The sequence below is a fragment of the Dryobates pubescens genome, chromosome 21 (genome assembly GCF_014839835.1).
Source record: "Dryobates pubescens isolate bDryPub1 chromosome 21, bDryPub1.pri, whole genome shotgun sequence".
Classification (NCBI taxonomy): domain Eukaryota; kingdom Metazoa; phylum Chordata; class Aves; order Piciformes; family Picidae; genus Dryobates; species Dryobates pubescens.
This window is the reverse complement of record NC_071632.1, coordinates 12,953,112-12,973,404: the sequence shown is the minus strand read 5'-3', so window position 1 is coordinate 12,973,404 and position 20,293 is coordinate 12,953,112. Positions and strand designations below refer to the sequence as shown.

Sequence of the window (20,293 nt, the reverse complement as noted above, 5' to 3'; positions counted from 1 at the left end):
AAGCACCCTTCTGGATAATTTCAACTTCTTTTCTTAGGCTAAGAGGATGGATTCTCTACTAGCAGCTAGGAATCTGAAGCAAACTGGAATTGCCTTTATCAGTCTTAAAAGGGTGGAATCAGCAGTTTTCTAGATATCTTCATGCAGAATCTTTATTCTTCAGGCCTCTGAGTTTATGTTCAGGTAGTGCCCAACAATAAGGTGATCTAAGCCTGGTTCAGGTCTCCTTAGTGGAACTCTTTTGTTTAATAGTCAAGAGGAGGATATTAAGAAAGTTTGTTCTGCTACCTTAGATGAGGCCATATACCATCACTTACTGGTGCCTGTATTGAAGTTATGATCTCATGGCAAACCCAGAGGGTATCTCTTAGGGAAACACCTAGTCACATCCAGCATAATTACCTCATTTAGGCATCAACTCTTACAGAAGATCCTTCAGTTACTCAGTTTCTCAAACAGCTGCTTCTCAAGGAATGGGTTTCAGCGAGTAAACCAGCATAAACACAGTTGCCAGGGTATCTGTAATTACATAGAATTGGATAAATATAATTACACTGTTGTTAAAGGCACTTTGGTACAGTTTATTTCTTTGACTTGCTAGAGTTTGATGGAGATAGAGAGCTATCAAACAGAATCCACAGTTTTGTTTCCTTATCTGAAATTAAAGCCTCAGGGGACAACTATATTCTTGTACTTTGAAGATTGATTTAAAATAAATGCCATACCTTTTACTTCAGACTCTTTCCTAGAAGGAATTTTTGGGATTTTTGACACACAGATGTACTTACTACAGGTGCAGCTTTTCTTGCTGTCCTGCTTTGCAGAGGATGTATTTGAATGTCTTCACCTGGCTATTGGTACAGGATTCAGCACTTTGTGTTTCAGCATTGTATTTCTAGTGGTAAATATCTTTATTGGGATAATTACACAAGAGCTGGAAGAAGTGTTATGCATTCATTATACCAATACAGATAGAATGAGGGAAAATTCTGGACTTATGTAAGAGTTCATGCATGTAACAAATATGCTGTTGCAGAACCTGTCTTTCATGAACCCATGCTGGCTGGGCCTGATCCCACTCTTATTCTGCACTTACCATGTGAGTGTACCTACAGGTGCACTCTGCACTGGGTTAGGAACTGGCTGGAGGGCCAAGCCCAGAGAGTGGTGGTGAATGGTGCCACATCCAGCTGGCAGCCAGTCACTAGTGGTGTGCCCCAGGGATCAGTGCTGGGCCCCATCCTGTTCAGTATCTTTATTGATGATCTGGATGAGGGGATTGAGTCCGTTATCAGTACATTTGCAGATGACACCAAGCTGGGGGCAGGAGTTGATCTGTTAGAGGAAAAGAGAGCTCTGCAGAGGGACTTTGACAGGCTAGACAGATGGGCAGAGTTCAAGGGCATGAGATTAAACACATCTAAGTGCAGGGTTCTACACATTGGCCACAACAACCCCATGCAGTGTTACAGGCTGGAGTCAGGGTGGCTGGAGAGCAGCCAGGCAGAAAGGGACCTGGGGGTACTGGTTGATAGTAGGCTGAACATGAGCCAGCAGTGTGCCCAGGTGGCCAAGAAGGCCAATGACATCCTGGCCTGTATCAGGAATAGTGTGGCCACCAGGAGCATTCTGCTCCTGTACTCAGCACTGGTTAGGCCACACCTTGAGTATTGTGTCCAGTTCTGGGCCCCTCGGTTTAGGAAAGATGTTGAGTTGCTGGAATGTATCCAGAGAAGGGCAACAAAGCTGGGGAGGGGTTTGGAGCACAAGCCCTATGAGGAGAGGCTGAGGGAGCTGGGGTTGCTTAGCTTGGAGAAGAGGATGCTCAAGGGTGACCTTATTGCTGTCTACAACTACCTGAAGGGAGGTTGCAGTTGGTCTCTTTTCCTAGACAACCTGTGACAGAACAAGAGGACACAGTCTCAAGCTGCACCAGGGGAGGTTTAGGCTGGGTGTTAGGAAGAAGTTCTTCACAGAAAGAGTGATTTGCCATTGGAATGTGCTGCTCAGGGAGGTGGTGGAGTCACTATCTCTGGAAGTGTTTAAAAAGAGACTGGATGGGGCGCTTGGTGCCATGGTTTAGTTGATTAGATAGTGTTGGATGATAGGTTGGACTTGATCTCAAAGGTCTTTTCCAAACTGGTTAATTCTGTATTCTGTATACAATGAACTGCTCCATAATCTTCCCTGGTACCAATGTCAGGCTGACAGGCCTGGAGTTCCCTGGCTCCTGTTTTTGGCCCTCCCACTATAGAAGATCCAAGGTATTCCTAGATAAATTAAACCTTGTGCAGCATGTGATGGTTTCTGAATGGAACTAACTCTTCTTTAATTTAGCCCTGACAGTTGCTGTGCTATTTGCACTAATATACTGATATTCAGTGAATTAAATCACAATGCATCCTTCAAGTACAGCACTGAAGAAATCCCATCAACTCACATTACCTTAAAGCAGCCTTCAACAACTGATTTGCATTGCTCCAAACATGGAGCACTTTACTGTGATGAGTTAGCTCTAATACTTACATAGTAAGCTCCCAAAACCCTGCTATCTTTTATGAGCCTAAAAGGAGCTTTAGTCCACAAAGCTTAATGTACTCATGTCAGGTTCCTGACTTCATAAATAAAGCAGTGCTCTGCTTTCCCCCTAGGAAGAGGTTGTTGTGCTCCTGACTCATGTCAAATTGAAACGTTTACTAAAACAGCTTTCTGGCATCAGCCAAGAGCTTTCTACTTCAGAAGCTACCTCATCCTTATTTTTGATGCAGCTGAATTTCCTAGCACATTAACCTAACTTATCAGCTTTGTGAAAAAACCTGTTGTAATTTCTTCCTTTAGACTCCTCCTGGTTTTCTGTGATTCGTGAGCATTTGGGACTGCTGAAGCACAATTTTTGCTGGAGGAATCAGCTCTTACAGATATGAAATTCAAAGCTGGAAATTTGTTGGAGCGAGAGTAAGCTGGAGGCAGAAAGTGGTTTGATATATGATGCATGGCCACATTACAACCATAAGTCTCTACTTGAGAAGGTGGCTTTCATAGTTAATAGAGTAGCTGACTTAGAGAGTCCATGACTTAGAGGATATGCATGCAGTTCTTGATTCTGCTCCTGCCTTCCTGAGTCAATCTTAAAATGGTTACATCAGCCTATCTCACTGTTCCCTACTTGTAAAATAAGGTAATTTAATCCCTTTCTCTTGCACTTCACTCAATCCATTTAGCTCATTAATTCTTCAGACTAGAAACTCAATCATGCTGTTTCACAAGGCAAGCACACAGAGAATTGTGGAGCAATACAGATTAAACAGTCTTGTAGCTTATACAAATGAAATTCAGCCCTAGAGAGTGCACTCCTTTACCATCAATACTGAGACAACATATTTCTTTCTTTCCCTGAAATCTAGACACACCAGAAGTGGAGATGGGTGATGTCTACCAAGTGCCCTTCTCCACCCTTCCGCCCGTGGCCTTTGTGGCATTCCCTCTCATTCTGCTTAATTGTGTTTGCTGTGCAAGTATTTGTATACTCATAGCTGTATCCAAGGGCTTTCCCAGAGATAAAGGGGTTTATTTCACTTCCTTCCACAGCTATCTGCAAAATAATGTCATTAGTTTACCCTATGTTTGTCAAGAGAAAACAAAACTGAACAGCTTGAATGGCATTTGGAGGAACAACACATTCCTGCCCTTTGGCATAATTCAGCCTATAACTCTTTATCCAGATGTTCCTGTGCTATGATGTCCACCACTCTGGGAAGTGACACGGAACAGGGCAACAGGAAGACACTTTCTTGTTTTAGAGTTTCTGCATGTCTGTCACAGGAAAAGTTATTAAACTCCTGCAGTCATTTACCTTCTGTACTTGTAACCTGCTCTTCTGTAGGTATTCCCATTTCTGGGACACAGGTTAATGCAAAACCAATATGATTCTTGCTTAGGGTGTGGGAGGTCCTGGGCTCAACTCCTGGATGAGCTCCACTTTTGCTGAGGGAGCTGGGATTGTTTAGCCTTGAGAAGAGGAGGCTCAGGGGAGACCTTATTGCTATCTACAACTACCTGAAAGGTGGTTGTAGCCAGGAGGGGGTTGGTCTCTTCTCCCAGGCAACTAGCACCAGAATGAGAGCACACAATCTCAAGTGGTGCAAGGGGAAGTTTAGACTCGAGGGGAGGAGAAAGTTTGTCACTGAGAGAATTGGAATGGGCTGCCCAGGGAGGTGGTGAAGTCACTGTCCCTGGAGGTGTTCAAGAGGGGACTGGACATGGCACTTGGTGCCATGGTCTAGTAGGCATGAGGTCTGCAGTAACAGGTTGGACTTGATGGTCTTTGAGGTCTTTTCCAACCTTGTTGATTGTATGATTCTTCCAGCTTTCCTTCAGCTCATTCTCCAGCATGCTGGACATAAGCCAGACTGGAGAGGAACAGGCTGCAACTGTCCCCTCTGAAGGGTTTAAATAGATTGTCCTGAAGAGTTTAAACAGATTTTCCTGCTCGTTAGACAAACCTAACGTAACTATTCAAGCCAGCTAGTGTGGTAAAAACATGTTGTAAGGTCTCAAGAATTCAGAGCAAAGAAGGAACATTTTAAAAAGCACCCCCCCCCCCCCCCAGACAGCTACATTTCATGGAATTAGATAGCTTAGCTAAATAAATAAGAAGCTATTGCTTGTAGAAAAACATCTGAGTGATTTCCCCTGAGGTAAAATCCTTAGGGCAAAAGAAAAAAAAAAAGCCTACAAAGCCATCCCTCACCATAAACCCAAAGAGACTTTTCAGCTTTACAGTAGAAATTGGAGAGACCACTCAAGCAAGAAGAGGATTAGGCTGTCTCCTATCAAGCACTCTGGACTGGATTTTAACAGAGGCTTAAACAGAAAGTGGTGGACTTTTGGGTTCTATTCTTTCCCCACTTCCAGCTGTGGCAAAGACTGGAAGAAAAAAAAATATTCACAATACATTCCCTAAGGTAAAGTCCTCCCAGTAGGACTGATGCCTACATCCTCCTTCAAGGTCCATCAACTTCAACAATTACAGAACTGCTCTGCTTTGTGCAGTGACCACATAGCCAATGTGAAACTTTTATACCTTTGGTTAGATCTGTGAAGAGCCATGTCCCTAGGTGCTGAACATGACAGTGAGATTGCCTGACTGTGAGAAGGAAAGGACATAGCTGGTGATGAAAGGTCCTGCATGCTGCCTGATACAGGAGACCTTGAAGCAGCTACACTACAAAAAATCTTGCCTCCTAATTCCCTCTGACCTGGGTTCCTGATCCCAGACACATCAGCACTCAGCTATTTTGAATCTGCTCAGGCTTCCAAAAATACCAGGCATGCCCTGAGCATACTCACATTAGCACAGCCTCTGCCATGAGAACATGGAACAAGCTTGTTTGCTCCATGCTAGAGGCACTGTGCTTGCCTGCCACTCTGCAGAGCAATGTGACTGTATTTACAAGTAACAGAAACTGGGCAAATTATGACTGGAGTTGATAGAAATGATTCTTTATTAAAAATAGATTTTCTCCACTGAGACGTCAACTTTCCAGACTGCACCTTTGCTCAAGTGTGTAGCTGACTCTAAGCATTGAGGGGAAGGGATTGAATATATTACTGCTGTGTAGTCCTCAGCTCTGTCACAACTTACCTCATTGCTCTGGTACTCTTTGCCTTAAAGATGTTCTTCTAGGTACCAAGTTAAAAGAGGGAATTTATTCTGAAGCTATGATATCACACCAGGTTAAATTTACATCACACTAGGTTGCTTCAGTATGTGAATATTATTATCAAATAGTATTCAAGGATGCTGTTGATCCACATGTGAGTTTATCAGGGCTAGCTGTAGCAACAGATTTCTTGCTCAATATGCGGTGAAAATGGGTTCCATATCCTTACACATTTGTACATTTAGCTTCAGACACTTTCTTATGATGGGTGCTGCTGATAAGCTTTCGAAATAAACGTACATGTTTCATTCTAGATGACCATAATCCCTACTCTGCCTGCTTTTCCTGTTTCAAAAATTCTTCTAAGTGGGACTTTGTAGACCAGTACAACCTTCCTGGAATTATTTCAGATGAGTAACTCTGATGCCAGGGGAATATTTTGCTGGTACCTCCCTCACCTCCCTGGAAAATTCATTCATGTTTGAAAACCTTCAAAAACCGGAAGTTTGCTGGTTCCCAACTGTCTTTTGCTCCTTCTAGCCTGCTTTGGGAGCACTGCCAGAAGCTCTTATCGGTCTGCTCGTGATGTATATGCACATGGCTCTTTCAACACAAGGTATGGCACAGGAAAATAACGGCTGCTGATTTTGCTATCGCTGTACCCTTTGACCTCGACTCCCTGCCTGCAAACCGCTTCATTATTAATTCAAATCTCATGTTGTCTCTTCTCTTGTAATACCTATTCTGTGTAGGCTTTATTACTAAGTATGGGTTACAGATTTCACAAACTGGGAATGAAATCATTGTTAGCATGATACCCCCAAACACTAATCTGTCTGCTCGGTTTCTCATGGGAGCTAGTTACTCTTCACACGATCTCAGCACCTTCCTCCTGACCCAGCACAGGAGCAGAACTGACATCAGAAAGTGAGAAACTCACTGTTAGGGTAGAATAATTTTACTTAAAGCCACTGGCCTAAATCCCAGAGGAATTTATTTGTGAAACATGAGCCCTAGGTGTAGCACAGACACCATGGTTTTGTGTGAAAGTACAGACTCTTGCTTAGAAAGATTGATCTGATACTAATGACAGCTCCACTTAGATGGTAGGAATTGGTACATGCCATAAACTGCTTGAACACTCATTAAACCTGATGAATTAAATAACCCTCCTGGGCTGGAGAGAGACACTGCTATTATAGTTTATGATGTCTCATATATTACATCTGTTTGTAATTGTTCTACCTGTGATATTTTATGTGTATAAGGCATAGCATCAGCAGGAGCAAGTCCTGCTTATTTTTGAAGAGACATATGCTCTGCAAAAAGGACACAGTGCAAAAAGCCTGGAAATTGGGAAATCTGCTGGAAATCTCTGATAGCCTGAGGAAGTGCTGGAGGACTTGTCTGTATGAAGAATATTTTTATGGAGCAGTTATTACAGTGTGGATTAAGGATTTTTTTAATGGTAAAACAATTTGTATTCTGATTTCAGTTCTTTTGGTTTGAGTGCTTTCCCCTTGGAAGTGTTGCCACAGGGGCTGCTTATCCACTGCTTGGGTCTCTTTAGCTTATAGTCTGGTACTTGATGATACTGATATGTGTCTCTTCCTTTTCACAGGGAGCGCTGGACTGGGGCCCAGATCTGCATTTCAGTGGTTTTCTAAACCATTTAAGGCCTGGGTGAAGGTAAATCCTCTTAAAATTGCATGCTGAACATCATTCATTTTCTGTTATCTATATAAGCACTTTCCCCCCAGCTTTCTTTCCTGATAGCACAATTCCTCCACTTCTCATGCTTACCCTTTTCTTTGGTCATGTATGTGTTGATGGGCTGAGAACAACTTCTACCAGTCTGGGACAATTCCTAATGGAGTCAGTGGGTCTTGAGCCAGGCCAGCTGCCCTTGGCTGTGAACTATAAAGTAAATATTTCTCTTAAACTCCAAGCATTTTGACTATTCCAAGAATGTCTCAAAAGCCAATCTAGGCTATGTCAGCTCTTCTTCATATGCAAAGGGGAAAAACCCTTTCAGAACTGAGGCATGGGAAGTATGTGACGCTGAGATGTGTCATTGTCTAAACTTTGGGCAGGGTGGGATGTTAGGGAAGGTTTCCAGGGAACAAGGAAAACTTTCACAAACTTATTGGCTGACATCCATGGCAAATGTCATTCCAGATATGCAGAGAATTAAGCAGCTCTATAGCAAAGTCAAACAGCATCGAAAAAATAGAGATCATAACATTTAGATTTTCATATTAAATGCTAAAAAATTCAAGTGCTGTAAAAGTCAGTGAGACTGAGGAAGAGACTTATGGTCCTTGTAGTAGTTAAAGGAGTAATTTTCTGTGATTGTGGTTAGGAACAAATTCAATGTTTAGATGCATTTAAGTGTGTGAATTGTTTCTCAGCTTTAGGAGGGACCAATCTTTTCGTACAACGTGCTTTGCCAAACTGTGGACAAAATTTCTCCCCCCTGGCCAGTGATGGGTCACACTATGATGAGAACACAGTGTCTCTAGCTTAAAGTATCCATTTAAAATCTAATACATAGACAGAGAAAGAGAAAAAGCTACCATTCAAAGAAGGCCAGATAGGATTAACAAAATCCTTACTCAGGCTATATAAAATTATAACAGTAAACAAATATTCAATACCTCTGATAACCCAAGCTCTGCTGGAAATATAACATTAAACAAATATTCAATACCTCTGATAACCCAATCCCTGCTGGAATGATAACATTAAACAAATATTCAATACCTCTGATAACCAAAGCTCTGCTGGCCTAGGACCAAATATTTGAAAATTAAATGTGTCCTGCCCCATGCAAGACATTGTCCTCTACTGATTCTCCTCTTATATGTCTATCTGCTCCTTTTCCAGCTCTCTTTCCACCTCTTTCTTGGGCATTATTTGCCTTGATCCCCAGGTCCAATATTCTTTTGCTGCTGAGAACTCCCTACTTACCGGATTCTTCGTGTGGCAAGCACCTGTAGGGAGCTGACTCCAAGAAGCCTGCTATCAAAGCACCTACCACAGATGGTGGAGCTCTAGTTGGTGTAAGCCATTGACTCTGAGGAATACTTGAGCACATCCTAAAGTACTGACCTACATTTGGCCAGCTGACTTGCCCTCTGGGCTCCAGTGGTCAGACTGACACTGACTATAATGCAGCCTTACACATCAGCCACCCTGGCAGACACCTTGACTTCCATGTCCCAAGCAGGAGCCGAATCCTGCCTTTCTTGTGAGCATCCAGTTGATTATAGTTCAGTTTTTAACCTTCCCTCCTGATATTTCCTCCTTTCTACATCCTTTCCTAATCATGGCAGGTGATGATGTTTTTTTGCCTGTCACTCAGGTTTCCAACCTAGCCATCATATTAGCCAGTATTTATCGGAGCTGTAATTACTGAAATCTCACTGGTTCTTGATTTCTGACTTCTCTAACAGCCAATCCTTCCCAGCAATGCATACCAGTAAATCTCCAGACACCAACTGTTTCACACCTGGATCCTCACAGGTTCCTTTCTGTTGCCCATGAGAAATTCAATCCTACCTTGCTCTTACCCATGGACTATTGAAGGTCATTCTCTAGTCTGGATCAACTCTCACCTTTCTTTTTCCACACTGACACATTTATCTCAAATAACATTGGACATAACCTCTCACCTTGGCTCTCTGGGCACAGCTTGTCTGGCTCCCTACTTTCTGCATCAGCTTTCATTACCTGTGAGGAATTATTTCCCATCAGGGTGTCACCATCTTGTTGTTAAATTTTCCAGAAATAACATGTACACTTTCTTCCACCAGGCCCTCAGGCTTGGGAGAGACATCTTGCAAACAGTCCCACTTACCTTCAACCCTCCTATTTAAATTCTTCCTTGCCATAAAGCTTAAGAAAACAAAACACCTTTGAAACCACACAGCCTACAAGAGCATATTACACTATATAATATATTTCTTCATGATTTCCCATATTTTCTGTATATTTTTTTCTTTACACTTTGATTATGAGCTCTTTAGGGTGAGAATCTCATTCAGGGGTTTGTCAGAGAAGACATAGACACATAGTAAACTCTTTTTCACTCAAGAGAAAGATCTGCCTAAATTTCCTGCTGGCTGGCTGTTGTGAACTCCTTTAGGAGCCACGAGTGTTGATGGCATTTTGCCTAACTCACTGTCATTTTTCTAAGGTAATAAGGCATGTTGCTAGCTGTAGGAGACGTGAGAGACCTCATTTCAGCCAGCAGTACAGAACCCCTTTATTCTTCGGTGCTGCATTTTTTGGAGAAGCCACTAGAGGGACACCTCCGCTACAAAACTAAAACCAGCCGCAACCAGCTTCAGCGCTTCCAGTCTCGTCCCCTCCTGCTCCCTCCTGGCTGGAAGACTCCAAACATTAGCGTTACAAATTTCTGGTTTAACATCAAAGACCTAACACGACCTAGAGTTATGAGTTCTATAGACACAGGAGAAAAGGAAAGAAGGGAGAAAATGCTCATGTCACTCGACTAGCGTTAAAGATCAAACCTTCACGGTGGGAATGTCAGCAGACTTGCTGCTGCAAACCTCAACTTGCAGAGCCCCTGTGCAGAAGTGAGGCTGCTCACAGAAGCAGTGCCTGCAAGATCAGGTCAGCCACAGCCATAGCACAAATCTGAGCCATCAGACACATTTAGGCATCCAAGTCATCTCTGATGGCCGTATCAAAGCTGAAATCGTCTCACATTGGGTCCTTGGGAGCTGCAGAATTTCCCTTTTCCACACTGTCTACTCCTGTTACTGACTCTTGCCAAACCACACTTTTTCCTAAGTTAAATAAGCAAATATTTATGACTATCCACCACTTTCTTGGAAAAAATAATAGACACTGAGAAGGCAGCAATCTGAGGAAGACATGCCAAATGAGTCTAAACCCTATCTCTCTGCAAATATGATCCTATTTTTGTCTGAAACAGAAGGCAGGAAACATTTATGTTTCTGAGAATCTAAATTTATCTTGAAAAGAATATTTATTAAAGTCACCATAGGAACAGAAATTTAGAATAATTAGACCTATTCCAGTTGTTACAATTACTATTCTGTCCACAGCATGATCTGCTATAAAGCAAATAATGAACAGCTCAAGATCTGTTATAATCTTATTCTAGAGATTTGTGCCCTTTGTTGGAACCTCCCAAACTTTTGTGGCATGCAAAACTGCCCTTTCACATCCCTGCTTTAATTTACTTAACAAAAAGAGAAAAAAAAAAAAGAAGAAAAGAATCTTGGAATGTTTGCCTGGAAGTAAGGATGCAAGAAGGTTTGAACTAGCAGTGCATAATTTTAAGGCAGTATCCAGGAGAGCTGCTCAGATTCAAAGGTGCTTTTTCATTTGCTAATTAATAAACAAGCTCCATGGCTAGCTGTACACAGCTAATCAAGAGTCTGCTTTGCCTGGTGGTCCAGTGGTCTCACTAAATTGTATCAACAGTTGTCACAGCTGCTCCTTATAAAGCCATTTTGAAAACAAACCCATCACTGATTTGCAGGAGACCGTTTTTGTAGCCTGTAACCATAATATCCTCTGGTCTACTCAGCAATGAGCTCAAGCTCCGATCTTGCCTGACACAGCTCCCTCTGGTTTATAGAGGGGATGGCACATGCCACGCTCCTGCTGGATTGCCTCTCATCCATGTGGATGTGCTCCATACAGGAACTATTTTGGCTAGCAAACTTCTTATAAACAAGCATCTCACAAATGCCAAACTCTGAAATATGTTTTCATATGCTAAACCCGAATTTTTATGATGACACATTAAGCAGCTTCTGCTCCCACCCTGACTTGGTGCAGCTCTTCACAATAGCTACTGCAGAAGCTACTCCACATTAACCATGAGAGTTTCATTGTCTATCAGCTTATTGGAAGCTTCACCTTTTCTTCCTGGATGTACTTTCCAAAAGCGACAATGTAATCCTGTATGCACAGGTTATATTTATCACAGCTGGCTTAGGCAGAGACAGAATTAATTAGGAAGTGTCTCAAATGTCAGATCATTAAATGAAATTGTAAAAAGGTAAATTGTAGTCTTCAGTGAGCAGATATCTCACAAAATGGTCCTCGAAACAAATTGCAGTCGCTGTAAAATGTTCATTTCTTCTTTGCAATTGCTTATAGGGACAATGTACGTGGCTCCACATAAACACTAAAACTTTCTAATTTGATGTGAAGGTCAGCATAGAGGTTGTGATGAAGAATTTCTTTTAGTCTCTGAGGAATGACTAACCACTGAACAAATATTTAATTTGCATTTTACATTGCATTGAATAGACTTGTCTTCTTCAAAAAGTCCCCTTGGAGTTTATTTTAGCTCTTGTCAAAAATACACAGGAATAAAAAAGGGAAAAAAAACCAACCAAGAGATACATACCAAGAAGCTAGCATTATATATAGATAGATAGATAGATAGATAGATAGATAGATAATCTCCAAACAGGTCCTCTAATAGTGAAAAATGGGAAAATGTAGCTTATTTCTCTCTTTCCATCCTAAAGTGCCAACTTTTCTATCCCCAAATCAATACATAAACTCAGCAGTGGCAATGCAGTTTAGTTGGAGAAAACCTTGTAGCACAGTTTAAAAATCATGCCTGTTATTTTAATGTGCTATTTCTTTCCAGGAGCTTTCTGTATCATAATGCTGACTCTTGCCCACATTACAAGGGGTAACAAGAAAGCAAGCAGCATGTGGGGGATAGCATATCCTTTCCCTTCCTTCTCCCTCTATCCTCCCCAAATCAATCTGTTTAGACTGAAACAGTTTTAGCTGCAGTGCCAAGGCAACACATTATGAAAAAGGAGGCTTTGAAGGGCCTTCTGTCCACTTGCCTGGATATTCTGCAGACCATTTTGGAAACATACAGGCCCTTATTGCTTACTGTCTCTGCAGTACTGACACAGTGCAGAACCTGCCAGTATACATGTGCAAAGACAGGCAGGTAAACAAGCTGTCCTCGCTGAGGGAGCTAGTGTTATTGAGCTGCAGTGAGAAGGAAAGTTGCATTAAAACCAAGGACACTCTTTTCTCCCACTAGAACCACTTCTAGTGTACAGATCCAGAGGCTAAAGTGGATCTCAGGAGAGGCAGTCAGTAGCTCAGCACAGTGTTGAGGTTGTATTAGATTAATGTCAAATGTAGTGTCTTCAAAGCAGTGGTCCCAAACACACCAGAATGTATTTCAGCGGCTTCTTTCTTCTTAAGATTTCCCTCAAATTTGCATCTTCTCTGTGGACACCCAGCTGCCTGGCCCCACTGTGTTAAAATCTGTGGATCTTATACTTCCCACATCCATAAATGCTAAGAGGAGTGAGGGGCTTGGGATTGGTCACCCTTGCAGGGACCCTTTCCTGGGATTTTTCCTTGTTGGCAGGGATGTAAAGATAGTCCCTTTCCCTTTTCCTCTGCAGAACAGGTTAGAGAAGCCATTCCCAAACAGAGTGAGCGCTTGCAAAGTGAAGTAACCTATGTGGAAGGCCTCCAAGATTTTTTAATTACAAAGTATTTCTGACAGTGCTATCACTGGTCCCTCCCACAGTCCCAGCAGACTTTCAAAGAAAGGAGTTTTTGGCAGTAAAGTGCACAGGGATTCCTGCACTGCTGTCTCTGTCTGCTTTGCACAGCGGTGTGGAGAGGGACTAGGCTCTGTCCTGTCTGCTTTCCCAGTTCTAAATTCACTGAATGGACTGATGCTCAGGAGCCAGCACTTGTAGATGTGAACCTGGATATCTCTGAAATTCAGGTTTCAGTGCTGCCTTTGTGACTCATCTTTGTTAGACCATGTCATCACATATTGGTACCCGCAGGCATATCTACAGTAGCTTCACCTCAAGTAGGAGATAACACTCACTACGTTCATAACCTGCTGTAACAGAGAAAGTGTTTCCACCTGGAACTTGGCAATTCTCCACCACACCATCAGACTCACAGTACTCAGTGAGACTGGCAGAATATGCCAGTTAAAATGTCTGTGTCCTTAAAGGAACAAAAAAAGGGACTGACCATCACTCTAATCTTCCACCAATCTTGCTGAATTACTTTCATTCAATCTTCCTTTGTGTTCTTACCTGATATCACACTTATCCTTTCATGCACGCTGCTCCTGCTGAAAGAGCAGGCCTTAGTCATCTGTTAAGAGGGTACAGTGAATGTTACATGAGTGTATTCTTGGATTTTTTTATTTTCTCCTTTGTGAACTGTTAAAATTGCTTTTCGAGGTCATGAATGCCTTTTCTGGCTGTCTCCACTCCTCTGTCTTCATCTTTGACACTGAGGACATTTGAGAAGTACAGGTCATGTTGCTTGGGAGCATGAGATGTGGAAAGCTTAATGCATGAATCACAGACATTCTGTTTTGTTTGTAAAGAAATACTTGGGGATGTTTTCTCTTAAACTAATCTTTTAATTAGCAGATGTTTTTAAAAGGAGGGTTTGTTTTTTGTTTGGTTGCCCCTTTTTTTTTCTTTCTTCTTTTTTGAGACAGCAGGAATCATAAAGAGGTCTGCCTGCTTTTTGTTTCACATTATACAATGATTACCCTGAAAGAGATATCAATTATATTTGTATAAGAACATTTTTCCTCACTGTTTTTAGCCCTGTGTGTTACACTGATTAAGGGGAATTGATCTTTGCTGCCATACAAAAATGGGAAAACAAACATCAGCTCAGTGATTGTTCAAGATGTGCTCCAGGGCCGTAATTTGAGCCAAGAAGAACGCTCTGTGGCTTAGACCGTGCAGACAAGTCTATCAAATGTACAATGTGTCATATACAGATTTCTGTTTAGTGGACCTTTCTGTCCCAGCCTCCACATTTATCATTGTCTCTGTGACAGGAGCTCTGCCCTGTTATCCTGACTTGTATGTCATTTATCAGTGTTAAGGACAACAAAAGAGTATCTCTTTAAACCCCCTTTACCCTTTCACATGCTTCTACCCTTGAATAATGATATCTGTCTCTGCAGCCACAAATATTCCATTTCATTCTTTCCTTTGTATTATGTTTGCTGCTCAAAAGATGATTAAAATGGCATTAGTGTACTTCAAAATGAAAATTATTATATTATAGCTGAATTTATGTGTAAGAGAAGAGATAAAAACATTTGGGTGCTTTTGCCTCCTTTTTAGGGCTGTCAAGACAGAAGAATTTTGTATCAAAAGCCCCCATCCACAAAATCGAAGCATTGCCATAAGGCAGCACAGCCCAAATCAGCCCCAAACCCAAATCTGAATTTTCAGCCATGGGTGTAAATCACTGTCTCCAAAGCACACAGCCGGAATTATGACATAAACCCAGAAATTAAAACAGCATTAATGGTCTTTTACCATAATCTTACACAGGACAACAGCACTTATTTTTTCTGAGGAACAAAAGGAAAGGTGGGGAAATAGGCCACAGAAACCCCCAAAAGGTGGCACAAAAAGTGGAAACAGTTTCTGGAAAAAGAGGTTTCCAAGCAGCATTTCATGGCAGCATTCATGTTTGCTGCCATGTTTTATAACAATGGAACATATTTATAGAAGGTTAATAACATGCTGGAAATCATAAACTTCACAGAATTTATGTCTAGTTACTGCCTTGCAAGATCTTTTATAGAGTTCTGGTAGCAACTCTATGTAATGGGTAAGGTCTAGGCCCAGGTTATTAATTATAGCTTGGAGTTTCAATTTATGATCAATAAAAAACCCAAACCCATTGCCATTTCAAAGCTTTGTTTCTCATTCTCTCATGTGTTCATACACATAAATCACCTGTTTCTCACACTTCTCCTCTTACATTTCCCAATCTATTTTCCAGACCTATTTCCCTGCTCTTCTTCTGAAAGGCAGAAAACAACTTGTGCCTCATGCTTTGCCCAGCCTCCTCGTGCTCCCTCACTCCTGATTCTGCACTGGTCATACCTGGTCCCTGGCCTTTCAGGCCTCACTTAAAGGATGCTGAGACCCGCAGGCAGGGGAACATCAGAATGGAGCATCTGCAGGGGAAGAGAAAGCTACATGGCTACATCAATGTGAAATGTGAATGGATGAAAGGATGCTCTCACTATTCCAGATTTGGGTCCTGAGAGAGTTATCAAGATCGTTTCCATTTCTGTAACATCTGCCAAAGCCTCTCTGACAAAGACAGGTAAGTGACTGTAATGTGAAAGATCTTGATGCTGCAGAGATGCCTATTGGACTTGATGATCTTTGAGGTCTCTTCCAACCTTGGTGATTCTGTGATTGTGTGATTTTTGCATGAAAACCAGGTCACCGGCTCCTGAAGGTGGTACAGTATCAGGAATGGAAATGGGGGAGTCATTTGGAAGGGGGGTGTCTCCAAGAGCTCTTGATTCTCAAGTCTGGCAGTTGAAAAGTTTCCCGGGGAGCCTAGGTGCTGGAGACTGGTTGCCATTCCTGAGAAGATTTGCCTTTTGTATTTGTTTCCTTATGACCATTTACTTTATGTGTGGTACCTAAGAGCCTGGTCATATATCTTGCTAATTGCCTTCTCTCCTGTTTAGCCACTGAGTTTACTTGATCCCCTGTGTATGCTGAAAATCAGTAGATTTATACTGAGTAGAGGAATCAGGTTGTGGAGCAGATTTTCTGTAGAGGGCAAAACCCCACCTGAATAGTTGTTTGTTTTTTTTAAAAAGCATGATGCAATGGTGTTTGTGGAAGTTGTGTGCTGGCATGCCAGACTCTGGGGAGTCTGAGAGTTCTCTGGAGGTAGGGCACTGTCTGCTTTTTGCTGTCGAGTTGTTATCACAGACTAGAGGTCTAGGAATAACTCTCTCGCAGAGGCTGCCACCTGGCAGCTTACGTTTTTCAAGTGGCAAGCAAATCTCAACCTCTGACTTTCCTAGGAACCCCTCTGGAGGACAGAGAGGTGGTCTGAACACCCTTTCTCGGGCTGCTTTGTGAAAGCTATCCCTGGGTAACCATCTCAGTGCATGCAGTGCTTCAGATAAGCTCCTACTCAGACAAAGCCTTACTCAAAGCCACTGTGGCAGCAGTTTTCCCAGAATGGGATGTGCTGGTATAAGAGCCACTTCCCAGTAGAAGGACATAAGCTTTCTTCCCATCTCTGCTCCCTGCTACAAACTCTTACCATTTACCATGTGGCAAACCTGTGTCTCTGGATCCCTCTGCTAATGAATGCAGCTCACTTTTTCCTCAGTTACCAAAAGTTACAGGAGACTGGACTAATAGGCAACCAAAGATCATGAGAAGAGTCTAAGGAAACTAAAGATGGTGTGCAGGAGAGTGTGGAAGCATGATGCTGAGTGTAGGGAAAGGGCACAAGTTTCATGTCCCCATTTTTAGGCAGTAGTGAACCATTAGATCCTCCCACCAGATCATGATACATTAATACATCCTCAGCTCTCCTGGAAGTAGTACTCCTAGAATAGCTGAACACAATCTTCTCACAAGTGCTGGTGACTTGTGGTTGCCCTATGATTGACTCATGAGTTCCCATTTTACAGGAGGTGTTTTGAGTGTCAGTTCTAAATGTATCAGTTAGCATTTTGCACCTTGAATGGGTTTCACTCCGCTTCCATTATTTCAGTCAAAAGTGTCGTGCAATTTCTCCCCTACAGCATAGAAGTTCTTCTCTGGGAACACCTCCCAGCTTTGTGCCATCAACACACGTCATCAACATGATCCTGACATTTGTGCCAGTTTAGCATGTGCATTTAGGCTACATTTTCAACAAACCACATGCTGCTTCATATACCCTGATGGAGGATGACTTAACCCCACGTTGTCACTTAGTACAATACTTGATGCTAAACACCCTCCTGGCAAGAATCTGATAACTCCCACTGAAATCAAAAGGGGTCTTTGCACTGGTGTTAGTGTGCCAAGACACTGCACCAAACAGACTGGAAAATTTAAGATCAGTAAGTGTAAGTTGTGAAGCAAATGGTTTGAATACACCAGTGTTATTTTTAGGGTAAATTTTGTAGCTTTATATTGATCAATACAATGGGAAAAAAACCCCACCCCACCCTGTATTTAAACAAAATTATAGTGAATTGCTCAAAGGCAAAACAAATTTCTCTGCTCAGCTGTTTGGCTCACATTTGTCTCCCTTTACTCCTATGGAAGTGACATTTTAATTAACTGTGTCAGGTGGATGTGTAACATCTCTGCTGAAAAGCCTGTATCAGCTCAGCTGTGTGTCATACTTTCTATACCACTAACATCGACAAGGGGTCACATCTTTGTGGCAGTAGGCTCCAAGTTCTGAACAAATACTTTCTAACACATAATCTGTCTAAGCTTCTCTTCTGCTTGCACGAGCCTATGGAAAGCAGTGATTATCTTGGATTATTTATTTATTTATTTAAAACATGAGCAAGCAAAAGCATTTCTGTAGCAGGATCAAAAGTAGGTTTTTTTGTGGGTAACAAACAGTTTTGCACAGGACTGGCTGGCTAAATGGCAGTGGTTTTGTTCCTCCAGTGAGTGCTTTTAGTTACGAATACTGAAGTGTGCAAATGTAAATCACTGCATCTGTAAATGTGTGTGCAGCTCTGAGGCTCACTTTCTGTGAATGTTCATGGACAACAGAATTCAGCCACCTGAATATTCAAAGAAAGTGAACACAAAAGCAGCACAAGTGTGGCTGGCACAAGCAGATTTCAAAATGTAAGCTCAGAATTAAGATTTCCACTCGCCTCGCCAATGTGAGCACCTTAAACTTTGAGAGCTTTACAGTATTGACTGGGTTCTGAATTTTGCAGATAAATACAATGCGATACAAGCCAGGAAACTCCACAGAGTCTTAGAAGGAACATATCAGTTGTGTCACAGAGTCTGATTTGAATCTGAAGCTTTCCTAGTCAACTGTCAGCTTAGACCTAGATGGGAATGCTGTGGTGCGGGAAATACTTCTGCCAAGATGACAAGGAGGTGGTCAAAGAAGAGGATCACTAGCTTTATGAGAGCTCCTTGTCAAACGAAGCATGAGGGTGAGCAAGCAAGGAAATAATGTGTGAAATTCTGTGAAAGGTGAAGGATGAAGATGAGCAATACTTTTATTTAAAAAAAACACCCCAAAACCCACAAACAAATAAACCAAAGTATGCTGGGGTTTCAATTGCGAGTGTGCCATTTTAACATCAGTGAGCAGGAGGAGGAAACAAAGGAGGAATGGAAATCTATATATACACTTATATGTGTGCTTGAACATATCTTCTCAATCTGTCACCTAAAGATGTGCCCACTTAGCTGCAGCTGTGAGTGGGAACCTCTGAAAGAATCACTGAAGCAGGAGTGGGCATGCAAATACAATTAAACTCCAGGAGACTGGAGTACTGCATTTGGGTAGATGCACTTTAATTTTACCGATACAGGAATCACACACACAGATGCGATCTACAGGGAAAGAGCTTTGGAGGTTATGAACGAAATCACTTAAAATTAAAGAGAGGCAATTCAGACCTTTGGAAAAAGCTAATGGCATTTTCCCAAATGCATCATGAGTATATGATCAATGGGAGATCACTGCACAACAGTAATGTGAGCAAATGGCACCTCCTCCAGTGATAGTGGGGAAACTGAGGCACAGAGGTGTTTTGGGCTCTGATTCTGCAAAGCACTTAAATGTATACTTCAGACATAGGTTATTCTCACTGATGGCAAACACTGTTTTCCTGCACCTAGGAACTGTTTGCCTCAAATTCCTCCTCCTTAGAACAAGGGTAATGGGATGGCTACACTTGGGATTATTCTGTGTGTATTATACGTCTGTAAGTTTACTTTGTTGAGACAAAAGTTATTTGTATGGCTGAAGATCACAACAGGAGATGGTCAGAGATGAGCCTGGGATAGGAGAATTGTTGAAAATATTAGGCACAAATATCTCTGATTCCGTAGCGGTAGGAAGTAAGGAAGAGCAAGGACTGAGGCAGGTAGATGATGGACAAGATACAAAGGCATATGGGAAGCCTCAGAGAAGCACTGTTGAATCTGCATACCATACAGAATATGCTGTAACAAGCTCGGGGCTCTCTAGATACCCTTGTACTGCCTCAAAGTAAGCAGGGCACACTGGGGAAAGTCTCATTTTCTCCCTTCATTCACTTTGCAAGATGGGCAAGGCATGTTGGGGCAGAATTTGGCCCATTTCTTCTAAGCATATTGCTTTCTAATCCTCTTAAAACCCAAGGCAAAGCTGCAGTGATTAGTGCAAGCTCCATGGTCAGAATCTTCCTTTCTTCATGCCGCCTTCATTTCTGCCACACAGCAACTTGCTTCTTCAGTAGCTTCAATGGAATATGGATTATATTTATTTATTTATCTAGTAAGAAATGTTTAGGTAATGTAATAATTCTTTAGGTCTTGATGCCTGTTCTAGCAGCTTTACAGCTGATGACAAACCCTCAATAATCAAATCTAAATGCATTTTCAAGGAAATTAACTATTACCTTTCATTATGATATCTTACTGACACCATGTCAACTGCCATCTTACTGATCCTCCTCCAGAAAAGTGAGATCTGCTAAAAATTTGCATTTCAGTTTACATTATTTATCAGAAATTTAATTTTAGTATTCTGTGGTTGACTTTGTAAGTGTGTCATAATGATAATAACTGCAA

At 41.9% G+C, this 20,293-nt stretch overlaps 1 long non-coding RNA gene across 1 annotated transcript in view; it reads left to right on the top strand.

The window, feature by feature from the left end:
• The first annotated feature begins 15,528 nt into the window (after positions 1-15,528).
• The window catches only part of LOC128898297 (uncharacterized), a 50,836-nt gene continuing 46,071 nt past the window's right edge, over positions 15,529-20,293 (top strand). Inside the window, exon 1 of the long non-coding RNA XR_008462799.1 lies at positions 15,529-15,830. This is a non-coding gene — a long non-coding RNA (uncharacterized LOC128898297). The remainder of the gene's footprint in view (positions 15,831-20,293) is intronic.